Here is a 14,598-nt window from a genome sequence, read left to right on the forward strand (position 1 = left end):
AATACCCCATACCATAATCCTATATGGTCATACGGGTTTGTATGGGAACGTACGGGTTTTCATACAGGTATAAACCTGTATGATCATCTAGATTTATGGATGCAGGGCATGCGACACCACCATCGCTTTTTTTTATTATTTTATTCGAAACGGACGTAGAAAAAATGTGGGGCGTGAAATGACGTGGCGTTAGCTACCAGCTACAAACAAAATAAATATTTACTTTCTGTAAATGCAATAAAGTTAGATCGAACTAGAACCAGTCGGTCAAAAACCATACAGTATGGATTAAATTTAACCAAGATCGTGTTTAGTAATACTTACAAAGTCACGATGCTGAGTACAAGCAGAGTACAGCTAGAGCCGAGTGAGAGCTGGCTGCGTTTTGCGTTGACACATTCATCTGTCACTGCGGTTCTATAGCTATATCGTAGCCCACAACCAAGAACAGGCACAAAGAAGTGCAAGCATATAAATCACTACTGAAATAATGATCGGTTACGTAAGGTGCGGTCAGCGCCTCTGATAGCTTTACATTTATGGAACTAACTTCGGTAAAATGCTATTCTTGCCGGTGAATCTTGGGGCTTGTTTTGAGACGTCACCAAGTTCGACGCCTAAGAGAAGTGGCACCCAATCAGCTATGAGCGATTGTACGTGTACGTGTAGAGGTAGAGAGGTGGGTGCTGGAGGCTGCAAGGGCACGAAGTTTGGGCCTAGGGATGAGGCGTGGGGGTAGGGTATGGCGCTGTCAGATGTGGCCGAGGGGGCCTCCTATACAGAGAGGCAGCGTAACGAGACAGGGTGCCGCATCATGAGCCCGGTCCCTCTGCTGGGCCCCGGGGCAGCTGCGCCTAATGCTCGCCACGATTTGCACAAATGGTCGCGAGGGGCGGCCCGGTGGGGCTTCACACGCAGGCGCGCCCGCGTGTTTCGGGCGCAGATGACGCACTTTCTGTTGCTGCTGCCGCAGCCTAGGCGCGGGTTCTGCCGCGGCCCCATGTTTATGCCGCAGGGCCAGATTCATTCGCGCCACCAAGCGACACAGCCAGCGAGAGGGCCGCTCCTGCTGCTCCCGCGGGCATCGCCAACTTAATTGGCTCGGAGATGAAAAAGATGTGCCGGCCGCACAACATACTACACACCGACCGCTTTCTTACGACGACGAGTCTCTCGGGCCGCGGCCGCCTCACAAAGAAAAAATCAGCAGCACCGACACAGCGAGCTGGCTCGAAAAACATTGCCAGGACCACGGCTCGGTCGCACACTGCGCTCGCTCGTTGTGATCAGAACCGCGGGGACCACCGGCCGTGCTTGCCATCGCACTGCGCACTTCTGGACGACCGAACGGTGTCGCTGTGTGGCAGCAGCAAATTTCTATGAAGTGTGTATTACCTTCCCTGGGACATGAAGAAAGACGACGGGGGCCTTATCGACTGCACTGCCATCGCAGGCACCATTGCTGCTGGCATTCAAGTACGGCGTCCTTCTTTCATCATACACGACTGCGGGGACGGCAGGTTGGACGTGCTGGGAACGGCGGTTTCCAAGCGGCCATTGCTTCCGCCCTGCTGCGGGATGCGGTCAATTCACGATACTCGCAATGTTCTCACGCAATGTGGACTCTGCACCGCGCGGTGTGGTCGATTTTTAAACGTGCTATGGTCTACATTATTGAATAGCCCAAAGAATAGTATCCACAGAGCTGTTCGGAGGATAGAAAAGTTCGTAACTCACCGGTGCTCATTCTATGAATAACTATGATAGTCGATGGTACGACACCCACGGCGTTCTCAGGAACCTCGACCACATTAAAAATTAAGGATACGAAGAAAAAAAGCTGGTGAGGTGCAGCGTTTCGAGCTTTTTAGCCAGGACAATGCTGAATTATTAGTATAAAGCTATGACACGAGAGTAAGCTTTCCAATGTTAGCCCATCCGGGGAGCTGTCTTTTTAACCATCTGGTGCGGTTTAGGATTATCTACGGGCTAAGGCAACAAGGCGGGAAGCACTCTGCTTTCCGCTACTTGATTAAACGCACGTGGTTGTATACTATGCAGAAACGCAACACACAGCAGCAGGAAACACGCGCGAGAAGTGAGATGTCGTTATACTGAGACGCTAATATTTGCTGATTAACTTTCGAACTTAGCAATTATGGCACATCTTTAAATTAGTAACGTGAAAATGATCGTATCTGAAAACAACTCCATCTTGCTTGAATTTTCTAGAACGGTTGCGTTTCGATATATTTATGCACAAATTTGACACTCATGTACTGCAATTTTGCCTTCAGAGGCGGGAGTCTCACCACAGACAAACCCCGCTGATGACGTAGCAGATTTAGTATAGCACGCTAGCATAGAATCTGGCCGGACTTGATAACAGCGGCGTCCGTGCTTTCGGCTGGCAAAGAGAAAAGAAAAAGTGCCGATTTTCTCTTTCCCGCTCGATAAGTCATATGAGGAGCTTGTCTTTTTGTCAAGGCTCCCGCATTTGAACGTCAAGAGTCCCACAAGAAATATTTTTAAACACAACCGCTCTGGAAGGATAAAGAAAAATGGAATTGTCTTCGAATACGATAATCTTGCCAGGGTGCAATTTACAACACACTGGATTCGTTCTGTGGCTGCATCGGTTGTGATTAGGAGTTGTCTTCACAAGGCTGACACTTTACTCTAATTGGAATTACCGAAAGTAGTGCGTGGGATGTCTGCGTCTGCAAAGAGAAGATCGAACATTTTTTGTGCCACTGTGCTCGATTTTAAACGCAAAGACAATGACTCTCAAAAGCATTGTGGTGACTGGATGATGGGCCGCCGTTCGTGCAGGCGCTTCTTGAACGACGTTCGCAGTCTCGAGTCGGCCCACAAGGCAGTGAAGGCACTTCTGTGCTTCTTGAAGCCGCCTGGTCTGTGCGAACGCCCTTGACTGTGTGGCGCCTTCTGCTCACCCTCACTCATTCACTGCCTTATTTTTCATCTCATCTTTGTATTCCTTGTTCTCCCCAACGTATAGGGTTGCCAACAAGACGCTTTTATGGTTACCATGCCTGCTTTCTCCCGTTCTCCTCTGGTTTCAACTGAGCACTAACGAATTTATTTTCAGCCTTTTTCAAACAATTTATTGCATTATCATTCATAAAGTTAAACGAACACCGTGTTTCGAGGCGATAATGAATTGGTTCTTGTGTGAGAGTTTTACGCTTGAACTACTGTGTTGCGGGTGCAATCTATTCGTGGGCTCTGAAGAGTGCCAAGGCCGCGGTGGTACCCGCGCTCAACGTCGCCATTTCAGTGGAAACAAATCCGTGTGGCAAGGTGGGCATTGGTCTTGACTTCCTGCCCATCGTAATCATCATAATCTTTTATACAAAAAGAATAACAACCATTCCACTCTGTGAAGATAGAATGGCAGCTAAAGCCGACAACAGTCAAAGCTCTCAAACTAAAATCAAAGTGCTTTCACTGCCATTCCAGCTTCAGAGAGTGGAAACGTTGTCATTTCTTCCGTTGCGAGTCTGGCGTCGTTGCTCGTTGGGAGGTGCCGGGGCTCGCGATTGTCGTTGTTGTTCAGCTACGCGGGAACGTTCTTCGTCGGTGGTCGTTTCGCGCCGGCGCCGTTTACATCTTCGTTGCTGTTCCCTCCGGCACACCTCGTACGCATGTTGTTCTTCGGGTGCAGGAACTATACGTGCCCGCCACATCGATAACGCAGTTTTTTTTAGCACCGATATCTCTCCTGCTTATATATTGCGGTAACCTAGACGTTACGCTATCGTTCACGGCGAGCGTTCTAATCTGTTCCGCATTTTGACATCTGCGCCGTCGCACGGCACCCGTATGGGTTTGTTAGAAATCGCTAAGTCCGTTTCTGTTGCCGAACGCCGAAAAAAAAAATACGGAAGGTTAGTCATATACGCAATAAAAGGTTGTTTTGATGCGGTGAGGGCCTTTCAATACTAATTTGAGCCGGTGATGAGTGTGCGCTAAATTACAGTTCATGCTGCGGCAGAGTTATGGCAGCGGGAGCTCGCGCTAATGCACCCCCCGCCCCCTCTACGTGCGACTATTTTTCTCGTTCCCCCCTTTTCCATGAAAGTGCGCTATCCTGGCACAGCGAAGAAAGTACTCCTCCGCCCGGCCGCTTCGTTTAAGCAGGAGCTCCTCGGAATCGAGCCGCTGTCGGGTTTTCTCGCTGTGCCGTATTGTACAGATTAGAGCAACACCCAAGGAAGGGAAGTCGCAAGCACGTGCAGCAGCAGCATCGATTAGAAGGCGACGCACGCCTTCAGCAGTTCTTGGGGGATGGCGTTGACTGACTCGCAACATCCGATCCTGCCCTAAGCGCAGCCGGCGGTGGTGGCGATAAGGGGAGTGGGGGGGGGGGGGGCAAAAACGCGCCCGGCGTTTGTTGCGTCCGATCTGTCGTCGTCCGCGCTCGCCCCTGCTGCTCATTGTTCGCTCGCCCATCGCCCGGCTCAGCGCCCGCCGTCTTTATCCACCACCTCCCGAGAAATCAGGGGAGGAGGAAGGGGATCGCTGGGGGAGCAAGTTTCTTTCGGGACATCTCTCTCGGCGGGTGCGCCGCCTTTGGAGGCGCGCGCGGGGGAGATAGCGGTGCCTCCGGGCCCCGCTATAAATACCGCCGCCACTTTAATCTCTGGGCCGCATCTGAGGCAGGGCCAAAAAGCCCGATCGATCACAGCCGGCACAATCAACTGCGCGCCCACCGCTGTTGCCGCCGCTACGAGGCACACACGGCCTAAGCGGCCCTGAATGGGCTCCCTACTCTTGCGATCCTCTGCCCCCGCCGCATGCCCTTCTCCGGCCGCCAACGCCGAGCTCAATGGCCCACCTGCTGTGGGCGCGCGGGACTCGGGATCAGTACGCCGTTTCTTTGCGCAGAGCCGCTGTGTTTCTTTGAAGGAACTGTTCGCCCACGGCTCTCCTAACCGCGGGATTACTGATGGTCCGTATACAGAGCAGTGGCGTTTAATCACGCGCACGAGGGTGCGCACGGTAAATTTCATGTTGTCGCTGTATGCCCTATGTACGAGTTCTAATTTTTCCCTGTTGCTCAGGAACGAGCAGGGCAAGACGAAAAAGTCTGCGTTGCTCGCCTTCGCTCAGAAATGAGTGCCCAACAGACCGCCTACAACGTCTGAAACAGACGTGTGGCAGGCAGGTGGTGTATACTTGCTTTTAAACTTCCCTTCCACAACTTGGGGCGCGGCAATCTGTTAATATTTCGGCTGCGTGAAACTATTCCGTGCGCCGTTATCGCCTAAAGCATTAGCGCTGTATATACCCACGGGCGTCGCCGCCATCAATCATCGGCCCTGACTTCTGCTGTCGGCAGCTGTTCACACTCTCCTCCCGCATCGATTTCAATTCGGCCTCCTCCTTGGTCGCAATTTTCTCGCTAAAGCCCAGCCATGAACGCAGGTCGAAACAGGAAATTACGACCCGCGCAGTGCCGCTCCTGTCGAATCGAACCTGGCGTAATCGAAACCGTGCACCAGTCACTACGTCCGAGTGCGATCGCCCGCCATTTCTCTGCCGAGATTACGGAGGCGTTGATCCCGGCGTGAACAAATAGGAGCTGCCTCCACGGTGGCTGGCCAGACGCGGGGTGATTACTTCGACGTGCGCAGAGCCTGAACGGCTCGCGCGCACCTTTGCCCGGGAAAAAGACGCCGAGAGTTTCAACTTGCCCCGTGCTTTGCAGCGGAAGCTGTTTAGTTGGCAATTGTAAAAAGCTTCGACCTCGCGATATGCCGAGCTGTTGCCCAATTTATTCGGCCGTTATCTGTCGATGAGATGCCGTAGTTCAACGTTTAATCGCAAAAAGCGTTCGCCCGTTGCTACGTTGATGGTTTGTTCTCGATTTATTGTCGTGCTGATTCATAGCGCCCGTCGTGGTACGAAATGCGCACAGCGCTTGCCGACAGAGAGAGAGAATAAAAGGCAGAGAAAGGGTAGGGAGGTTAACCAGAGGTAGTTCCGGTTGGCTACCCTGCACGGGGGAAGGGTTAAGGGGGATAAAAAGAGAAAGAGAGTGGAGGGGGGAGATAGAGAGAAAGAGAGACGAGCACGAACAAAGCGCGTGCACTATAGAGCGGTAGGGGACGGCGTTCTTAAAATCTATCGTGAAGCCCCGTAGACCACAGGAACTTTAATAACGCGAGTAAGGCCTTCAACGCGGATGTTCTTTCGGAGCACTGGCCTAAAGCTTTGAGTTCTGATAGTGGACGATTGTCTAACTGGTCCAGTACTCTGCACATCACTTGTCTCTGGGCACTATATCGCGGGCAGACACAGATAATATGTGCAAGCGCCTCATCGATGTTGCGTGTGTCGCGCGTAGGGCTGATGGCCATTCCAATGAGGAAAGCATATGAGTTCGTAAAGGCAACGCCTAGCCACAGACGGCATAGCATGGTCTGTTCACGTCGTGGTAACCCAGGCGGGAGGTGCATCCGTATGTCCGGAGACAACGAACGCAAACCACACATGGTGAAAACTTTCCAGTCTCACAGGGGCAAAGTACAATCACGGGACATCAATCGCAGCCTAGCCGCAGCGTCTGTTCGCGAAAGCGGAATGAAGACTCGTTGACCACTTTCATGTGCAGATCGGGCGGCTTCGTCGGCGTGGTCATACCCGCTGATGTTTACAGGGAATCTCCATGTCCGACCGGAGCTGTTGTTGAAAAGCCGCGGAGGGGCTTCTGTGGTATAAGCCAACGTAGTGCGAAATGGGTACGCGAGATGTCGCCCTCCACACCTGTTAACCGGCGCGTGCACGTTACGGCAGCCTGGGGCGTTGGCTCGGATCGGGCTCCCACGGAATCGCTCGGAAACTTTGGACAGAGGAGACACCTGGTGTTGCAGACGCCGCAGGCGTTTACCACCAGACTGAGCAGACACTCACGCACGTGAGGGGCGGTGCACAGCAGAACATCTTAGCAGCCTTTCGCGCTGCTTCAACGACGCATTAACAGCCCGTGCGCTGCGGTCAGGGTCGACCCTAAGCGCTGGCTACCGTAGGAACCCATTTGGGGGCATGAAATTCGTGTGACGGAGTCTCTCATCAAACGCTTCTGCATTCGATGCAGGGCTTTTGTTAAGCGAATCCAATGTTCTTGCCTTCCTATATCTGTGAGAAAGGAATGTCGAAATTTTGGAAATTGCACAATCCGTATTCGATTCCGCTCTAACAGGATTTTGTTATTGTTATATCCAACGTTCGGATGATTGCAATTTGCGGTGCATTTGTACTTTGGTGTTGTGAATGATCTGTATATTGTACCTTTTTTTGTACGCTTCCTTAATGCCGCTAATTTATGTCTAACACGTTAAAGCAACGGCTCACATGTTGGATTCTCTAGATATCGCCTGCAGTTTTCCATAGCCTATTAGTCAGGGCCGCAGACCCTATAAAGCGCTCAGCGGCGTTTTGTCTACGGCCCATAACATTATTCGTGTTGAAATGAAGGTAAATTAATAAATAACAAGAAAACGCGCTGGTGAGAAAAAAAAAATAAATCAAAAAGTTTATTAGCCTTGCAAAGTTATGTAAGCAGATACTACCACTTAGGTCCTTTCACTTCTGCATGCTATTCTCTAACGTTTAAGTCAGTTACAAGCACGTTGTTCAGTCACAGACAAGGTATAATCATCTCCATCAGCTTAATTAAACCGAGCGCAGGACAATCGCCTCTTCCAGAGATCTCGAACTACCCTTATGCTGTGTCAACTGAAACCACCATAAAAAATAGCCTAATAGCCTCAGTCCCTCTAATTCTCCGTTGCCCCCAAGTGCGTTTTCCTTTCCTTGGCGCCAATTCTTTCAATGTATAGTTTACTGCTGGCTATCTCTTCTGCGCACTACACAACCTGCCCAACTGTAACCAACGATGTGTGTGCCGTGTTATGTGCCCTCTATCTCTTCTCCCCATCTTTCATCCCCCCCATCCCGCTCCCATGTGTAGGGTAGCAAACCGGTTAGGCAAAACTGGTTAACCTCCCTGCCTTCCTTCTCCACTTTTTCCTTCCTTCCTTCCTTCGATCTCAATGGACTCATCCTCTCTCGTCGGGTCACTATAATATATACTGCTGCTTCTGATTGTTAACGTTCATGTTTCTGGAACGCGTGCACGCTAGAGCTTCTAGCACTCTTCGTTTGAGGTTACTTAAGCGAAACAGCCGCAGTACCTTTTCAACTGTCACTGACCGGCTGGGTTGCGAGCAGCATTTTACTATACGTTTTGGAACAGTGCGTGGGTGATTTCACAGAGTAACGGGAAGATTTTCAATCGCTGAAATCGCAATTGGGCTCCAAAATGAACTGGCGCCTACAATCGATATAAGGGCTTCTAGATGATTCGGGAAACCAAGAGCTACCCACATAACTTTGGCAAACAGCCGAAGAAACGCAGAAACGTGATAGCAGCGACGGGAAATATGACGGAAGCGCTTTTGTGATGCTTCAAATATCGAGCTGGAGAGCTGCTGTGGTCATGGTCTGTGCAACGAGCTACTGCATGTGCCAATAAGAAAAAAGGAAACAACTTTGTACGGCCGACATTTGACGGAACCCGAGTGGAAGTCGCAATGATGGTAGAAGCATTCAGCGCTAAGATCTGAGAAGCCCGTTTTCGCTGCCGCCAGGTCTTATCGAAGCGGACGGCTTGCTTTCCGCTTCCGGCCATCCTTTTATTTGGGCTGAACGAGACGGAGGGCACCGGGGCTTCGGGAAGACCGGGAGATGCCCGACTCGCATGCGTCCGAACATACGCGGAGCCCTTGAGGAAAGAGGCGTAAGTCGTCAAAAAGCCGTGTCGCGAGCACATGTTCAAATGCGGAGTGCTCGAAAGCCCTTCGTTTGAGCGAGCGAGCGAGAGAGATATCAACTTTATTTACAAAGCAAGCGAGAACTGAGTGAAAGACAAGATGACAGATGGGCGTCCAAAAACAAAAAAAAAGAAAGGATGTATGCTTGAAACACGATGTAATTCGTGCCATAAGAATACAAGTAGAAATATACGTCATATAAGATATAGTATAATTATCGTGATACCAGGTCATAACGTGCGCGCTTATAGCGAATTATGCCCTGCACCTATCGACGTAGAATGCATTATTGTTTATATCGAACGGGGGATCGAATACTCTATCACGTTCTGAGCACATTCTGTTACTATCCAAACAAGCCTGCCTGCGTCTCTACCAGCAGTGTTTGCTCATTAACATCGATATTTGAGCGCGACCGAAGAAACCTTGCTCAGTCGCTACCAACAACGTGTTTGGTCTCATACTTTTTTCGAGCGCAGTTCGTTCACGCCATTGTCTGCACACGCAGTGATTTGGTAGACTGGAGAGAGGGGAAAAAAAAGAAAAGAAAGTCAGGGAGGTTGCACTCGGTTTTCTACTCTATATTTGAGAAGGGGAAAACAAGGAGAAAAGGAAAATGGAAAAGGAGGAGGAAAGGAGAAACAAATGATGCGCGTTCACCGCGCATCCAAAGGCGGTCGCAGAGCTCAAACGTCTTCAAGAAGTGCAGCAGCGCGCTTGTGGCCCGCTGCGCAGAGGACGGTCACTGGCGGATACTCATCACTCTGTAGATTAAAGAAAGTCATCCGTGGGCTGTAGGGAAGTGTGCGATATTTTAGCCCATTCAATGCAAGGATCACTGCGCAAAAGAAGAGTAACCTTAAAGAAAAAAAGAAATAAAGAACACAGTATCAGGTTATATTCAAACGTGGCACCATCTTTCTACCTCAACAAAGGGAGAGCTTAGCTGGTGCCAGATCATAAGAACAAATTATGCAGGAACCATGGAAGATTATTGTCGAAGTAAGTGAAGCTGCTAGCTCTTCCCCTTTAGGATAAAGCAGCTTCACGTGCTGTGTCACTCTTGACTGATCGATGAACCGCTCCATTTGTAGGGAATCTTTGTAAGGTTACACAACGCGTCAAACAAGACTTCTGGCCCCTGATTGAGGCACGTCCCTTCTCCCGCGACTGAGCGCATGCATGCAGATATGCATCCGCACCGCCAGGGATGACATCATGACTGACGCAAATATTAAGTCGGCGCCGGGCCCTACACATATGCAAGCCTGTTCTCCATCTCACTCCTCTCAGAGCCCCCTCTCGATAGCCCTCAACTTCTGCACTACAGCCCTTTTCTCTCTTATGAGTCCTAGCACCATAGCATCAAAACTCACCCCGCTCTGCAAAGAAAGCTTCCATTTGTAATCAGATTACGTCAGACTGTGATCGCAACACCGTAATGAATAAGACGCTTGCCTTCGATGGTTGCTGCGGTAACTCTTGCGTATTGTTAGGATTTGGGGCTCAATCCGACCGTTCGTGACCAGTTGTCAAGATTGGAGTCGGGCATGAATTAGAAGGTAGCTGGCCCATGTTCTCATCAAGAACGAGGAATATGAGTTTATTTACAGTATCTACATCAGTCTAGCATGACTGCGAGAGAAGGTACATCAGTCTAACATGACTGTGAGAGAAAGTTCATCAGTCTAACCTTACTGCTTGAGAAAGTGAACTGAGCAGCCGCACAACAGCGGTTTATGAACACACGGTCCTCCCCCGATAACCCAGGTGACGGAAACGGCCGACCAATCATCGTGAACAAGCCGCCTGTCTGCGGGACGGTTTACACACACACACTCACACACACTCACACACACTCTTCCTTGCGCGAGTTCCCGTCAGGAAAGGTGCCTTTTATTCCCCGTGCTGACCTCTGCAGCGCGGCCGGGCGCCCATTGTCTTGCGTCTTGGACGGCACGTGGGAAGGAGCCTCGAACTAGGTTCCCGCGAGCACTCCCCCGCTCGCGGCAGGCCAGGGCGGCGGTGGCGGCTCAGTAACAATAGTTGGTCCGCTGATCGCATTCAGTCACAACGGCGACGAGGCTAGGGCGTAATGGTGGCGTTCCAGCAAAAGTTGCCGCCACTGTCGCAACTGGCTGGCAAAACTTGCACCTCAACTGGGCCGTTCTTAACAGTATGTGACTATTGCTAATTTTTTCATACAGGACAGGGGTACACAAGAAGATGGAGACTTTAGGTCATCGTCGGAATTCGGACAAGTCCCCTTGTCAAAACTTTGACTGCAGAGGCATCCCTTGTTCGTCCGCTTATTGCTGGTGTTTTTTTACACCAAATCAGCTGCTACCTAACTCCCAATGCACAGGTGTTCTTTATGGGCTGGTTCAAATATATAGAAGTACTTACGAAATCGAGCAATTTTTTTTTATTCAGCCAGGAGTTCGTTAGAAGCCGCTTCGACTGCATGAGAATCTGTTGAGCTAAATTGCTTTCGCTACAAAAACGCTGAGACAAAAACTAAGCTCTCCGACATAAAGCGAAAACCTGCGCAGCTGATAGTAAGAATGTACAATAAAGTTATTTGTATTAAAGAAGTATAAAAAAAAACGCGTGTGTATGGAGCAAGGCAGTTGTTTTTACACTCTCAAGCTCGATGGAAACGGGTAAGCTGGACCGGGTCACTCACGAGCGGGATTGGTTTTTCCACTTTTTCGCTCTTCAGGCAGGAGTACATGGTCCAGAAAACGGTCTCAGAAAGATGGCACTGGCTCACGTAGTCGCAATTTCCCGCACAAGAAAGCCGCATGCATCTACGGCCAGGACACTATGTGGCGATTCTCGCAATTGTGCTGCGTTCACCGCAGACAAAAGCTTTCGGACCTGCGACGGCCACCGAGCTGCCTAAAATTGCCGAGCACGCCACGCGGGAGAACGGAGAGCGCGAGCGGTACTCTCTTGAGCAAACATGGCTGCTTCTGCGCGCAGCGGGAAGCAACGCTCGCAGAACGTGCCCCGCATTCTCATCGGCTTGCTGCCGGCGGCAGTGACGCGGCCTAACTCGTGGCTGGCCGCTGTTACCGGTGAATTCGTCTCCGATTAGACCGCGCATTTCTTAGGCAGCATGGAAAATGAGGTGCCGACAGCTCGACATCGTGACTCGATGGCTCTCGCCGCTCTTCAAGAACCATCCTGATGCGGTGAACAGATGTGTCGAAGCGAACGCGCGCACTCCGCCGAACTCAAAACGTCTCCTGTGTCGTTCAAACGTGAATTGTAATTCTTGCGGGGGAAAAAAAAAATAAGGAAAGGACAACATGGCGGCAGTTGCATGTGCCAACCCTTTGTTTATGTTTGAGTTCAAATGGCAATGCTGGTTTTTGAACATCCCGACATTTGCCCACTTAAATGAACGTTCACTATTTGGCACGAGCGTCGCTTGTCAGGCTTGTGGCCATAGATTAACACTTTTGATTAAAGCCTGCATCAGCTCTCGTAGCCTTCCCCCTCCTGTCGCTATCGCTATATATATCTCTGTGAGTAACGCAATGACGCTCTGTGTCTCACGTTTACGGTTAAAAGAGTGCTTGAGCCGACGAAGCATCTGAGGCACCCATCATCGTACGGACGTGCACCAGGCACGGACGGGACAGCACAGCGCCTCTATCGCGCAACAGGGCACGCCATCCGTGTTCGCCGCACGGCCTGCGCGGCGTCCAGCTATGCCGCCTATGGCAGCGCCCTTTCATTCCGCGGTGCCCACGGGTCGCCGCCACCTTTCCCGTCATCGGGTCGCGCAGCGGGGCAATTTTCTCGGACCACGCGCGCTCACGTCAGCTGGGAAGCAAGAAAAACGAGCCGTGGCGAGGGAGAAGTCGTTTGCCCGTGAATTTGCATGAGAAGCGGCGTAAGTGTAATCGATGCTCCCCACCATCGGGTGCGGCTCATCCTGGCCTCGTATTTGCATGATAAGCGCTCGCTTGCGATGGGGACTCGGCGGCGCGGCCGACGCGGTGCCGCGCACGTGACTGCTGAGGCCCAGAAACAATGGCCATTTTCTCATAGTTTTGTTGCTCTTCGCCTCTTAAACTGCCGCCTTTCTCGGCGACTCAAACCGGAGCGCGCTCTCTATAAAAGCGCAAAGCACCAAGCAAGCTAGTCTCGGAGCTCTTTGGACGCACCTATTGGTATGCTGCTGGTTGCTCATGCTGGCGCAGTATACAGTGAGAGGTAGCGTTCCCTGCAGCACTGCTATTCGCAGCCAAACGTTGTTTTCTTGATTTCATCTGTAAACTCTCGCCATTCGGTAACGTTGATGTCAGTAGACATGACCACACCACTCCCCCCTCTTCTCTCTCTCTCTCTGTCTCTCTCTCTCTCGCTCACACACACACACACACACACACACACACACACAAACACACACACCTCTTTTTTTCTGTTGCCACGTACGCACACACGAAAATACGCAATGGCTGCGGCCGTTTTCAGGCCTCGAATGGTCGGTTTGAGCAGAACGGGCGCGCGTGGGTTTCTTGAAGAGCCTTAAAGAACGAGTATGCGGCTGAATAGACAAATAAGAGTGAAATTCGCCCTACCTCCGCGAAAAGATTTAGTGCTCTGTTTCTGTGTTGCTTTTTTTTGTGCTTGAAAACCATTACCACGACAGATTACATATTTTTAGCAGATTGCATAGATTATAAATGATGATGACGTATTGGCGTCCCCTTTGAAACAGGGTGGTGACAAATAGTCACCTAGCCTGCATGAGTTACTCAGGTATGCTATACATGCTTTTCATTCTAGCATTTTTGTATACATCTTTTTTATCTTTTTTCTCTTACTCAAAACTTGTCTATCTACCATGTACCGCTACCTTTGCCTGTAACGGATACGGGCATATCAATCTCTTCCCCGCTTTTTTTCTACCAATACTTTAAACGTCTCTTGCTTATCTCGACTGCTGACCGGTTGATGTTTCTGTACACTTTAAATCCAAGGGTTTCTGGAAGGTGTACGTTAGTTACGGGTCTCACTGGATGAATCCCTTCGCATTACATTAGGGTGTGCTGAGTGGTCTCGGGATTTTCGCTGCAGCACACCCATGCCTCATCTAGTTGCGAACATTTGTTCCGGTATCTTTTGTCCTTAGGCAACTAGCTCGAGCCTCAAATAGCAAAGCACGTCCCTTCGTGTTATCGTATAGATTTTCTCTTCTAATTTCTTTCTTTGTATTCTTGTAAATTTCCATGGTGATTTTTGTTGCCATCCTTTTCATCCTATTAACTGTCTTTGTTGTAGGAAACCGTCTAGAGAGCGTCTTACAGCAAATATTTCTTTTTTCCAGATCGGTTCCTCATTAAAGGATATAGAAGAAATTAAAATGTCGCGTTGCCATGGCGCTAGGAGGCGTGCTTAAAAGCCACATTGTCCTACTCATTCGACTAGCATCCATAAACAGCTTCTACCGCCCCCACTCCCACCTGCTTTCTCCTATTCCAGAGCTGAGAAACCACGTCACATTGACGTCGCGAGCCCCGCCCTCTTTTTCCTTTCCTCTTCATGTGTTTGCCGAGCGGCGCATTCCCAGTGGCGGCATTGCGCATTCTGCATTGGACGCTTCACTGAGGTCACGTGTCATAATTGGTATAAAATTATGGGGTTTTACGTGCCAAAACCACTTTCTGATTATGAGGCACGCTGTAGTGGAGGACTCCGGAAATTTCGACCACCTGGGGTTCTT

General features: G+C 50.4%; 1 protein-coding gene across 2 annotated transcripts in view; it reads right to left on the minus strand.

The window, feature by feature from the left end:
• The window catches only part of LOC142582624 (uncharacterized), a 195,008-nt gene that overhangs the window by 9,265 nt on the left and 171,145 nt on the right, over window positions 1–14,598 (minus strand). The window lies entirely within an intron of this gene.

The sequence above is a fragment of the Dermacentor variabilis genome, chromosome 1 (genome assembly GCF_050947875.1).
Source record: "Dermacentor variabilis isolate Ectoservices chromosome 1, ASM5094787v1, whole genome shotgun sequence".
In the NCBI taxonomy this organism is placed as follows: domain Eukaryota; kingdom Metazoa; phylum Arthropoda; class Arachnida; order Ixodida; family Ixodidae; genus Dermacentor; species Dermacentor variabilis.